Source organism: Camelus bactrianus, chromosome 26 (assembly GCF_048773025.1).
Source record: "Camelus bactrianus isolate YW-2024 breed Bactrian camel chromosome 26, ASM4877302v1, whole genome shotgun sequence".
In the NCBI taxonomy this organism is placed as follows: Eukaryota; Metazoa; Chordata; class Mammalia; order Artiodactyla; family Camelidae; genus Camelus; species Camelus bactrianus.
The window spans coordinates 31,788,559-31,801,467 of NC_133564.1; the positions used below are offsets into that span (position 1 = coordinate 31,788,559).

The 12,909-nt window shown below is 47.3% G+C and overlaps 1 protein-coding gene and 1 non-coding gene across 2 annotated transcripts in view; both read left to right on the top strand.

Annotated features, from left to right (window-relative positions):
• Window positions 1-3,560: 3,560 nt before the first annotated feature.
• TRNAD-AUC (transfer RNA aspartic acid (anticodon AUC)) lies at window positions 3,561-3,637 on the top strand. Its single transcript has one exon. It is a non-coding gene; the product is annotated as a tRNA-Asp (tRNA).
• A 7,894-nt stretch (window positions 3,638-11,531) lies between these two features.
• Window positions 11,532-12,909, top strand: part of GPAT4 (glycerol-3-phosphate acyltransferase 4) — a 28,189-nt gene continuing 26,811 nt past the window's right edge. Inside the window, exon 1 of the mRNA XM_074353529.1 lies at window positions 11,532-11,691. The gene's annotated coding sequence lies outside the window, so the exon portion shown is untranslated. The remainder of the gene's footprint in view (window positions 11,692-12,909) is intronic.

A 12,909-nucleotide genomic window follows, 5' to 3' on the forward strand; every position in this document is an offset into this window, starting at 1 on the left:
CCTCTCTTCAAAAACTTCAATGGTTACTCATTGTCTACAGAAAAGGAAGAGGGTAAAGGAGATTAATACATGGACAGCAGACTAATTTCTCTCCACAAATTACCTTATTTAATCCTCGTAACAACCCTATAAGGTAAGCACCAGTCTCACCACCTTATCCCAGCTTCCTGATTATACTGGCCTTTCATTTTCCCTAAATGGTTTCTAATCTTCTTTTTATACATCGTTTTATTATCGTATCTTTATTAAAATCCCAGCAATATTCTTTGGGAAATTTAAATAAGCTTTAGATAATTTCATGTTAGTAACACTGGTGCCAACAAGATAACTGGGCATGGCTGTAATCTAATTTCCAGAACAGGTCATGAAAAATAACATAGTGAACAATGGCAGGTGCCACCTTTGACTTCATTTGTTAACAAGTGTCCACTTGGCTTCGTTGGCAGGCTGCCCTCAACCTCCAGACAAGTGGGTTGGCCTTCAGTCTGAGTAAGACTGTGGTCCACCTCCTTCATTTTGACAACAGGTCATCAACCTTGCCTTCTCCTGGAATCTAAAGCTTTCTGATCCCCAGTCAACCATCACAGGTCTGCTCTTTAGTGAGCTCAGTCACGAACAGCATGTCAACAGTTTAATAAGCAAAATGAAACAGATGCCAAGGGCAGTATCATCAGTCTGTTCCTCTTAGTTCCCCAAGTTTTATTTCTGTATCAAACTTGATCCCAGAAAGCACCTTCCCTGGGCTAGTGTATGAGTTCCTTGTTTTAGCAAAGAAACAGCCAAGTAAATAACGTCTTCCTGTCTCCCCAAAATTACAATGGATGACATTACATCGATGACATTTCCTATTTTCTTTTCTGTTTGTTTGTTTTTGCTTTGCTTTGTTTTAAGGGGAGAGGTAATTAGGTTTCTTTATTTATTTTAAGTGGCAGGACTGGGGATTGAGCCCAGGACCTCGTGCATGCTAAGCATGCGCTCTACCACTGAGCTATACCCTCTCCCCTCTCATTATTTCCTTAAAAGGATCCACATGAATAAATTTTTCTCAGAATTTAGTGCAAGTAAAAGTTTGCCTCTTCAAACTTCTATGATACATTTTATCATTTTATGAGTCCTGTCCCTTCTTCCTTCTCAGCCTTCCCACCAGGGGGGCTCAGAGTCAATTACTGTATTCACTGTCTCACCGCAGATTTCACCCCAGCTTCCTGGAACATGGCCCTGGATCTTAAACAGTCTCTGATCTCCTTTTTTATACCTACAATTTTTCTATTTTATTTTGTCTCGATTTTAAAAACTCCCCCAATTTGGGGGAGAATTAAGTAAAGAATAAATAATAGGAGAAACTTGGGCATGTATGAGTCACCTGGAGTTCATGGTTTTTAAGACCCATATGAGGAAGAGCCATTTCACAGAACACAAATTCCTAAGCGAGGCGCAGAAGCAAAAGTGGTAATAAAGCAAGAGCTGCAGTGACCTGTCACTCTAGAACTCTAAAAAGAGGGAATCGGTCAGGTAAATGATGCAGTAAAACCGGTAGCTGTCAAGTGTAACTCCACTTAATTGGTACGTGAACAGAGAGGGTCAGACACTGGCATGTAACCTGCTGGTGACCTGTGGGTTCAGAGGAAGGATGCTCCTGAACTTGAAACAGCATGGAGTCTACTGCGGGAGATCAACCAGAACACAGGTCACAGAATAATGTGCTTTTATAAAAGTAGGAATGAGCACGGAGTGTCATAAAAGAGCCTGGGACGGACTCCAAAGATGAAGAAATCACAACAGCTTCCCAGAAAGGGTGGTGTCTGAGCCAGGACTTGAAACACTAGAGGAGTCAGCCAGGCCAAGGAGGGGAGAGGCGATGGCTATTTTGAGTAGAAATGCCATGTGCAAGGGCACCAGCATCCGGGTACTCCAGGGAGCTGGGCAGAGCAACAGCGTGGGATAAGAGTGGGGGCGGAGCCGGAGAACAGCCCCACATCTCACAGGGTCTCATAGGAGGCTTACAAGACACATATGACGTGTAAGTCTCACTGGAGTCTGACTTCCTGTGCTAAAAATTTGGATTTTGCACTAATATGTTTGGATGCCTCTGAAGGACTTTCAGCTAAGATCTGATATGATCAGATTTACATTTTAGAAATCTGAGTTGAGAGGGGAGGATATAGCTCAGTGGTAGAGTGTGCACTTAGCATGCACAAGGTCCCGAGTTCAATCCCAGGACCTCCATTAAAAATGAATAAACCTAATTACCCACCCGCAAAATAAATTAAAGAAATGAAAAAAAAAATTCTTTAGAAAGAGAGAAATTTGACTTGCATTAGGAAAAATCCCTCTGGTGACTGGGATCAGCTTTCACATTGAAGACAATTTAAATATTGGATAAATGATAAAAAGCATTTTTCTAAAGACATCACATTGTGAATCAGCTAGTGAGGAATTATTGCACAAGATCTAGGAAAAAACAGTAGGACGGGTGAGTCCTTCGTTGCTCTGGCTCAGTGACAGTGATGGAACAGCAGCTCTTCCAACAGCCAAATGCAGGGACCCTGAATCTGGGGTTCATAGACGGGTCAACCCAGGGGTCCGTGAACTTGGTTAAGAAAAAAACAACATCTTTCTTTTTACCCTAGCCACACAGAATTTCTCGTATCCCCAAATTACGCAAATAACTTCCTATAATTCTTGTAATTTATAGTTTTAAAAATTAAATTCTTCAGTTATTTTTGGTGTGAGAGAGGGGTCTACCTTTGTCTTCCTCCAGATACATAGCCCGCTGTGCCAATATCATTTATTAACCTAAGAGCTACGAGTACCTAATTTAAAACTATACAACTGGCTTACTATAAAATTTGGCCAAAGGTTGGAGTATGCATTTCATTGAGGAAAAAAATGGAAATGGCCAGGAAAGATGTGAAAAAAATACAACATACCATTTTTGTTTAAAAATATAACCCAAGCAATCATAAGATACTGTTTTTCACCCACTATATTGGCAAATAGTTAAAGGTTGATCTTTTTTTAGTGATGATGAAGGTATGGAAAAAGGGCAATTCTTAAAGGTTATTGGTGAAATTATAAATTTATACAGCCTTTCTGGAAGCAAGTATAGAATCCGTACTTTCAGAGTTTTAAATGTATACCTTTGAAATAACAGCCCTCATTGTAAATATCGGTCATGGAGAAATTCTCACATGTGTACACGAATGTATGTGTACATGAATGTTGGTTGAACTACTAGCCAAAAAAATTGAGAACCCCTTAAATGTCTGTAGTAGAGTATGGTGAACCCGTGTGATGGAATCCCATGCACCAAGGTGAAAAATGGGCTACAGTATACTAACATGAAAAGATACCCACTACATACTAAGTGGAAACTGCACATTGCCTATGTATATTCTGAGGCCATTTTTATAAGAATAAAATCTCCAAACCATTTTATAATTAATTACCTGCTTGCTGTTTTTTTCCCCAATAAACTTTGATTGAAGTAAAACATACAGACAGAAAATTACACAAGGAACACATCTGAGTTACCACCAGGTCAAGAAATGAATTAGGGGGGAAGGGATAGCTCAGTGGTAGAGTAAATGCATGCCTATCATGCATGAGGTCTTGGGTTCAATCCCCAGTCCCTCTACTAAAATAAATTAAATAAATAAACAAATAAATAAACAAACCTAATTACCTCCCCCACCAAAACAAAACAAACAAAAAAAAGAAATTAGAAAAAAAGAAATGAATTATTATTTTGGAGTCCAGAGCACAAGAGAAAGGTCCAGGCTACAGACAGTGACTTGAGAGTTAGCATAGGAAAGTGAGTGAATAATTGTCAAAATTGGGCAAGGACATCCATGGAAAAGGTACCAAGTGAAAAACACGAGGGCTGAGGACTTGAGGTACGTGAAGGTTTAAGGGTTAAAGTGAGTATACTGGGTCTCCAAAGGAGACTGAGAAGGGTGCCCAAGGTGAGAACCTGAGGAAAGCTGTCTGACCCCTGTGACAATCTGATCCTGTCCAGTACAGGCTCAAAGCGCACGAGTGCCATCCAGGTACCCAGGTGGGCTTCCTTATGGATGTACTTTGTATCCTATGATGCTGCGGCTCCAGCCACAACTGACCTGAGCATCGCCCAGGGATCTGTGCCACCTCTCCGCGGGGGTCAAGGAGTCCCACACCCAATGGCCCTCAGAGGTCGGAAGATGGATAGCTTGCAGTAGCATAAAGAAAAGCGGAAAGCTGACTCCGCCACAGGAGCCGAGGAGCGTGCAGCGGGAACCCTGGGGAAACGTCTCAGTCCTCGAAGACTATTTCACAGCTGAAAGGGGCTCAGGCTCGCTCATCGCCCCTACGGCGGGTCAGGGCAGGGCAGGAGTGCGGCCGCCTGGGGCAGAGTGTCTGAGTCACGCTTCTTGTCGTATTCTTTCCCTTTTCCCAGCCAGGTGTTTGAGACATGAAAGGCCTTTCTGACTGGCTGCCTCCCTCCCGGGGCCAGGGCCTCAGTGCGGCTGGCCCACCCGGGGCATATAACTAGCTCCTGCTGGGGAATCTGGATTCGGATGAGAGGAGCGACATCTCCGCCACCGCTGCTGCCCGCACTCGAGCCGGGTAAGCCTCCTGCCGCCAGGAACTGACGGCTCCCCGACTGCCCACGCTCTGCCTCTTCCTGGCTGGGCGTCTTTGCATCCAGTTTCATCCCACACCTGTGGGCCGGGGGCCCAGGGGGAGAGAGGTGCAGTGATGGAGCGAGGGGAAGGGGGCAGGCGGGCTGCAGTTGAGAATGCCTGGCCCTTCTGCCCTGCCGTCAGAACTCCCTTATCCTTTAGTCAAAGGCCCTGGTGCTGCCAATATCGCCCGCGCGCCGCTCCATGCACCTGAGCCTCAGCCCCAGCGCATCGCAACCCCCGCCCGCCGGCCACGTGGAGCTGCAGCTCCTGCCATCCTTCTGCTCCTGCCTGGCGCCACCTCCCAAGCCCCAGAGACCTAGGAAGCAGGTGGTGTTTGCAGACATGAAGGGGCTGTCGCTGACGTCGGTGCATAGGTTTGAAGATGCTGTGGGCGGAGACCCTGAGCAGGACTCATGCTGTGGGTCCAGCTGCGCCTGCCCTACACCACCCTCGGCTCCAGGCTGCCCCGCCCCAGGTAGAACTCGGGGGTCCCCGGAGGCGCCTGCAGACCCCGCGTGGGCCCGGAGCAGTAAGCGCGGCCCAGGGCCTCCTGCGAGGGGAGGTGCCGGTGCACGCACTGAGTTTCCAGAAGGCGGTGCAGCTGCACATCCCCCTGGATGCCTGGGGCTCCCTCCTTGAAGCGCCACTTGTCCCACCACGGATACTGGCGAAACCTAGAGCTTCGCCCTCCTCGCGATGTCGTGGCGAGGTCCCCGGGGCCGGCTGGCACCATCCAGTACTGCTTCTCTTAGAGGGTCCTCAGCAGCTTGCCAGGGACAATACTCAAGGGCAAAACTACTGCTTGGCGCCCAGTTTACGGTCCTGCTCATCAGAATGAAACTGAACTTTGCGAGGACCCACAGAAAGGGAGCGCCCTCGGGGGCACTTTTTCTGCACAGACAAACCTGGAATCCTTTGCCCAGGATGTGCGCCTGCCCTCTCCCCACTGGAGCCCATCTCAGAATCTTTCGGCTCCTGCATCGCAGTGGGAAGACTGGATTGATGCAACTCCCAGCTCTTCAGAAAGCCTTGAATGCCTTGCATTCTTATCTCGCAAGGGCAGCTCACTTCCTGACCAAAGGGATGTGGTTTCCTTTAGGAAGATGCTGCCACGGGCGCCAACCACCCTCTACGGGGAAGACTTTGGAGCATGGAAACAGAAGAAAGGAAACAAAGCTTTTATACGTAATTATTTTAAAGACCTGGCTGAGAGTGTCTGTAAGTATGGAGTGGGTGGGTGGGTGGGTGTGACAAGGGTCCTTGATATTGAAGGGAGGAGGGATTCCGAGCAGAAATGGGCTATTTTACTTCCCTCTCCATTTGGAAAGGGCTTGCTTCCTGGTAACTTGGAATCGTCTTGCTGCTTCGACTTTTGCCAAGTGAAATGTTTGTGAAAGCCTTTTCGAGTTGTAAACACTTGACCCTTCCCCTCATCAGCAGTTAAGAGTCTGGGAAAACTTAGTGTACCTTAAAAGAGGTGTACTTAAACAAAAATGAATGGTTGAGTACATTTTTTTTTTTACTGTAATTTTCCAAGACCCAGAAGTCTGACCTTTGCTCCTACGGCCACCCCCACTTTCCCTATTGTATCTATCACCCAGATTGAGCCTGCTTTTTGAACTGTTGCCTCTGTAAAATAAAGAATGCTCCCCACCATCCAGTTCTACAAGAATCAAGTCATTAGCCACTGTTATTCACTGACCTCCAACACACCCTGCAAGGAATTTGTTAGCCAGGAGTGAGACCCTTAAATTAGCCTGCAGGCTAGAAAGAATTCACAGCTGAAGCAGAGGGATAGAGTGAAAACTGCTTTTATTTTTCAAAAGAGGAAAAGGAAGGAAAGTGCTCTATCAGGGAGAAAGAAGGAAAAGTGCTTGAGAGGGGAAAAGATGCTCCAGCCAGGAGCCATCAGCTTAGATGACCAGTAGGGACAGCTCCGGCCCCGGGCTGGGCCACGTGGGCTTTTATGAGAGGCTTCTGCCATCATGTCCTCCTTCCAGGTGCGATGGAGCCAATCAGTCCCTGTTCGAGTTTTGCAGTCCTTGCATGGGCTTTTCTGGTTGTTGTCATGGCAACTGTCAACTGTCATGGCTCTGGTGGGCATGTCACTTAGCATGCTAATACATTACTATAAGCATATAATGAGGCTCAAGATCCACTGGAAGTCAAATTCTCCATCATCTTGGACTCTGTTGGTTCTAACCAGTTCTTATTTCTTCTCTGTAGCTGCCTATTGAGACTTAGATAAGGGTAATTGGTTTCCAGTCGAAGGCGGGGCAGGGGTATGTTCCTGGGGGCAAAAGCCTTGGAAACAAAAAGAAAAGTTGATTTTAATCAGAATGCCTGCAATCTGGTGGACACAGCACTGCCCCTACCCCCAAACCATCTCCAAAGATTCTATTCAGCCATGAACATTTTGAAGAGAAATGAGGGAGTAATCTCAGTTAATCGTTGAGATAGGTGGTCAGAGTCTGCAGTCCCCAGTGCCTGTAGGCTTGTCTTAATTGCTGGAGCCTGCTTTTCTATGACCCAGGGAAGCCTGGGAGATGAGGCAAGGGTCGGGGGTGGGGGCCCAGAGGGTCCTGCTCCCTTTCAAATTCAGGGTGAAGATCAGGATGAGGCACTCTGTGCTCTGGGAAAACAGGCAAAATGAGCCCCTAGATAGTTAGAAATATTTGGGGAGAAATTTTTTATGAACCTGGATTCTTGCATCTTCCCATAGTTAGAAAAACACTAAAATCATTAACTGAGATACCTGTTCCTCATGACTAGCCGCATTAAGTACTAGTTCATGATTTTATTGACTATATAAATAATTTGTCCAGTTTCTGGTAGTTACATCATGTAGCTTTTACTTACTCAATGAACGTTGATTGAACAACTGCTGTGTGCCAGACATTGTATTAACTATTAGGGACAGAAAGATGAATTTTCAAAATTCACAGTCCAATCGGGGAAGCCAGACATATAAATAATAAATGAAAAAAAAATGTTAGAAGTCCCTGCAGAGTGTTAGGGACACATGGAGAATGAGCCTTAGGGAGAAATCAGAGAAGACTTCCTGTTGGAGTTGACCCTTGGTGTGAACCCCTAAAGGATGAGCCAATGATTTCCCAGAAATTGCTCTGTGCTGCACTTAAGTGGCCTTATTTATGCATGTGATTTCCACTAGACTTTTTGAATTATTATTAAATCAATTGACGCTCCCCTCTCTTTCCTTGAGAGTCTCAGGAAGGCAGCTGTTGGTTTAATGGAGGTGCTGATGGCAGGTGGATGTGAATTTTAGAAAATGGAGAGCTGGGGTGAAGCATAGTTTCCCACATTCATCCAAGAGGATGCTCTGCTCAGCCAGTGTTTTTTTCAGCTGCTTGGCAGGTTGAATTCTGTATAAATTGAAGTTGAGGTGTGTCAAATTGCCAGGGCCTTTAGAGCCAAACATTCCCTTTTTTCTTTCTTTCTTTTTTTTTTTTAACTTTCTAGTCAACAAACAACGTATTGATGCTGATTTGGTTTCCCAAGTAGATTTCCTATGGCTATGGGTGAGAATTGACCCATGGATTCTACTACCTCAGTTACATTGTTCTATTATTCCAGTTAATTTGGCATTTTCAATTATCCACCTACATTAATAAATAATCCTTACCTCGTTATCCGTGTCTTCTGTATGTTCAATAATTTCAGATCAGTCCCCAGAACCAGGTCATCCCGCTGTGAACTGGCAAAACTGAGTCTGTGTATTTCCAAACTGAGGACCACGGTGTGGATATAAACTGGAAAACCTGTCTTCATTTTGCTCTTAACTGCAAAGTCTCTACTTAAGTCCCAGTGTTCTTATATTAATCTGACCCAACATGTATATCATCCATATTCTGACGACTTTCAAACTTATATTACTAGCCTGGACCTCTCCTCCTAACTCCAGACCATCAGAGTAGAGCATCTCAAATGGCAGTTCCCCCCCAAATTAAAAATAGAATTACCACACAAACCAGCAATCCCATTTTGGGGTGTATAATCAAAAGAATTGAAAGCAGGATCTCAGATATTTGTATGTTCACGTCACAGCAGTGTTATTCACAACAGCCGAAAGGTGGAAGCAACTCAAATGTCCATCTTGTGGATGAATGGGGTAAGAAAATGTGGTCTATACAGACCACAGACTATTATTCAGCTCTGAAAAGGAAGGAAATTCTGGATGAAGCTGGAGGACATTATGCTGAATGAAGACATATATAGTATGATTTCACTTGTCTGAGGTATAAGAATGAGGTATTGATACAGGAAAGTGGGGTGCAAGAGGATGGCTGTGCCCCAGGTCTCGGGCGAATCCCTGGGATGTGTCCCGCCAAGTGAGAGTCCTGGGCTTTGCCCAGGAAAGTAGTCAAGAGTGAGCCATAGTTGAGTAAAAGTAGATTTATTCTGAGAGGTCCATACTCCACACACAGAGTGCTGGCTGACTCAGAAGGCCAGAGAGGCCACAAGGTATGGGGTGGATACACACTCCATAGACAGAGTGCAGTCACCTCGGAGTGCGCTGTTGCTAGTTTCTATGGGTGGTGACTTCATATGCTGACAAGTGGGAGGATTATTCCAACTGCTTTGGGGAAAGGGCTGGGAGTCCCAGGAACTGGGCCACCATCCACTTTTTGACCTTTTTTGGTCAGCCTTGGAACTGCTGTGGCACCTGTGGGAGTGCCATTTAGCAGCTATTGTATTACAACGAGCACATAAGGAAGCTCAAGGTCTACTGGGAGTCAAATCTCCCGCCCTCTTGGACCTCAAGGTCTACCGGGAATTGAATCTTCCGCCATCTTGGCGCTGACTGCTGTGTCATTCCTTTAAGGGCTGTGCCCTGCCCCCTTCTCTCCTGTCTCAGTATGAATGGTCAAACTCATAGAAACAGAAAGTGGAATGGTGGTTGCCTGGGGCTGAGGGGAAGGGGAGTTGGGGAGTTTCTGTTCAACAGACACAGTTTTCTCTTTTCAAAATGAAAACTTTCTAGAGATGGGCTGGCCAACAATGTGAATATACTTAACATTACTGAACTGTATACTTAGAAGTGGTTAAGCTGGTACATTTTATCAGTATTTTACCACAATTAAGAACGGTTTTAAAAAGAAGACAACTTTTGCTTAATTGGGGTTTTTCTCTTGGGGCTTGGAAATGAGCATCGGTGTTGCTGTTTGTGTAGTAAACAGTTGTGGATTCACCTCTCAATAAATGTCAAAGGCTTTGCCCACATAAAAAGTGACTGGACAGGAGAGCAGTTATACAGCACACTTAGAATATTATACTACTAGGGGAAGGAATCTTTTATCTTTTAAAAGGAGTATCTTCCCGGTTCACAGTACCGTGTGGCACGCGCGCACACACACACACACACACAAACACAGCAAACTTGTTGATCGTACAGGTGTATTTAGGGAAATGAGCTCAGTTAGGATATCATGGGAGGTTACTAAATTTCTCACTGAGGACTATGATCCCTGGCTCTTAATGGACTATCCTTCATCAGGTTTTAAAAATTACTCATATAGTTTTTGTAGTACAAGAGTACTTTCATTCTGAAATGTGAAAATATCCTTACCCAGAATCTGAAAGTCTAATTCACAAGAGACAAGGAATTTACTGTTTATCTATAGAGAAGGCAACAGACCTTCTTTACAGATAACCCTGCTTTGTGTGGACAAAGAATTTCACCTGCCATATCAGTAAACAAAAGATGTTGCCGCCATCAAAGCATCAGCCACCACAGCAACCCCAGCCACCCCAGTCACCCACTACGGTGCACCCTAAGGGGATTCAGATTGGAGGAAAACAGGATACTGGCCCTGGATAGTTAAGGTGCATATCAAAGGAATAATTTCATTAAGTCCAGACTCTTGCATCTTCCCAAATCTAGAAAAGCTAAATTCATTAACTTGAGATGTCTATTTTGTCTTTAATTAGCACTAGTCTTTTGATGTTCAACTACCTGGTGTTTTGTTTTGTTTGTTTGTTTGTTTGCAAAAATTCCTGCATATTCTGGTTCCTCCCTTACCTCTTCAGAACGGTGCCTCAGAGCTACCTGAGAGTGTAACCTGGGCTTACATCCCAAGTCTGGTGAATAATTCTTAAATTGTAGAATTGTGTCTAACTCCTCAAGCATTACTTGCTCATTTTCTCTCTCCCATTTGTATTCCTCAGAGATGTGCCCAAATCACTGACCTTTGCAAACCAAACTTGGGAGCCTAAGGGAATTATATTAACCCATTTCTTACCGGCTTCCTCTTCATAGGGAAGTCTGATTGCTCATCAGGGCTGATTTCACCCTGTCTGTGTACCCTGAGGGCCCTAGACAGTATTCGGCCCCCGCGCAGCTCAGAGGCCTGGAGACCCCTCTTTAGGAAGTGCTCCCCTTTTCAGAGCAGGAGTCTCAGAGACGCGCCAGGCGAGGAGCAGGAGACCCAGGGCGCACAATACTGGTCTCTGCAGCAGCTGGCCCGGCCGGGGCAGCAGTTCTTGCCCGCCAGGGGGCGGCTCGGCGGGTCCCGAGCGCGCCCACCTGGTGCTAGTGACGCGGCGCCCCGCCCCTTGGCGCCCCGCCTTCCCGGCCCGCCCCACGACGCCCCGCCCCTCGGCGACCCGCCTCCCGGGCCCACCACTTGGGGTCCCGTCTGCCTGTCTCCCAGGAGCCCCGCCTTCCCATAGCCCCGCCCCTTAGTGCCCCGTCTCCCCGCCTACCCGCCTGCTCAGCCCACCGATCGGCGCCCCGTCTGCTCATCTACCCAGGGCCCCGCCCCTGGCCCCTCCCGGCCCCGCCCCCAGGCACCCTCCCGGCCCTGCCCTGCGCGCGCCGGCGCGAGAGTGCGGGGCGTGAGGTTAAACGGCGGGAGGGAGGGGATGGGACGCGAGGGTCACGTCAAAGCGGCGTAGACAAAGGGCGGGCGCGCGCACGTCCCTACGCACGCCTCGGCCGGCAGCGGCGGCGGCGAGGGCGGGAGGAACGGTCCGCGGAGGGATTTGGCGCCTCGGAGCCTCTCGGTCGGTGAGTACGACCCGGCCGGCCCCTGCCTGAAGGTCACTGGCCGTGGGGGAGCCGGGGGCGGAGCTGGGGTTCGGGGCCTCGCGGCCCGCGAGGGCTATGGTCCGGGGACACCCTCCCTGTGTCGCCCGGGCGCCCGGAGGCACCACTGGCGCTGCCTGGGGTTTCCCGGCGCCGGAACGTGCCGCCCCTGCGCGGTGGAGCGGCCCGCGCGCGACCCTGCCGCGCCCTCCGCCCGCGCCCGGAGGCCGTTCCCTCTCCCGTCGGATCCTCCCGAGTCCCGTCCCCGCGGCTCGCCCTCCGAGCGTCGGGGAGCGCAGCCTGTGTCAGAGATCGCTGGCAGGCACCTTCCCCTGAATTGCTTAGGTTCTCTGGCTTCCCTGGGATGCACGTTTTCCTCTCTCGTTCTCCCAAGGAGCCCCATTTTGCTTTCTTAAGGATGTCTGAAGCCGCGAAATCCCTTGCCTTTCCGTTCTGATTTCATGCCTTGCGAAGCATCCTCCCATCAGGGGGTCTTGTTTATTTCCTCACTTTCGGATTCACATAGGCCTTTAACTTTTGCAGTTGAAAAGTTAGGGAAAATAACTGTATGAAACGTACCCTGTAGCGCTGGAAGCAAGTTCCACGCTGTACTAGATCACAGTGCCTCACTGCTCATGGCCTCTGTGCCGTGTATCTTACCGTTGATAACTTTCTTGAGATCAGTTGAAGAATTTCCTTCCTGGTTCGTTGTCCTTAATTTTGGCCGAACCCTGAGTACCCCTGCTTAGTTTCATGGCTTGTAGATTGTATCTCAACCCAAGAGAAGTGGTGTGAAAAGCAATTATCATTATGCCAGAGACTGTAGAAAAGAGACATGTTTTAATGCCAGTTCGGCATTCCTTTCTCACTTTGACAATGATTTTTTTTTCAGCCTTGTATTATGGAGAATTTCAGACATAGAAAAGTAGATAGAATAGTGAACCAATATGTACCCATTACCTAGCCTCCATAAATAACTAATCTATGGCTCACCGGGTCTCATCCCTTCCCCACCCCCCAATGCCTCTGAGATAAATCTTTGATGTCAAAAGTAGCTTGAGATTCAAAATAAAAATCTTACTATGGAATGAAGTCATAACGTGCTTTATTGGGACATTGTCTACCATTATACGCCCTTCAACTCAGAAACACATAAAAGCGTTGAAGAAGGACCAGAAAAGGATATCACATGATCAGGCT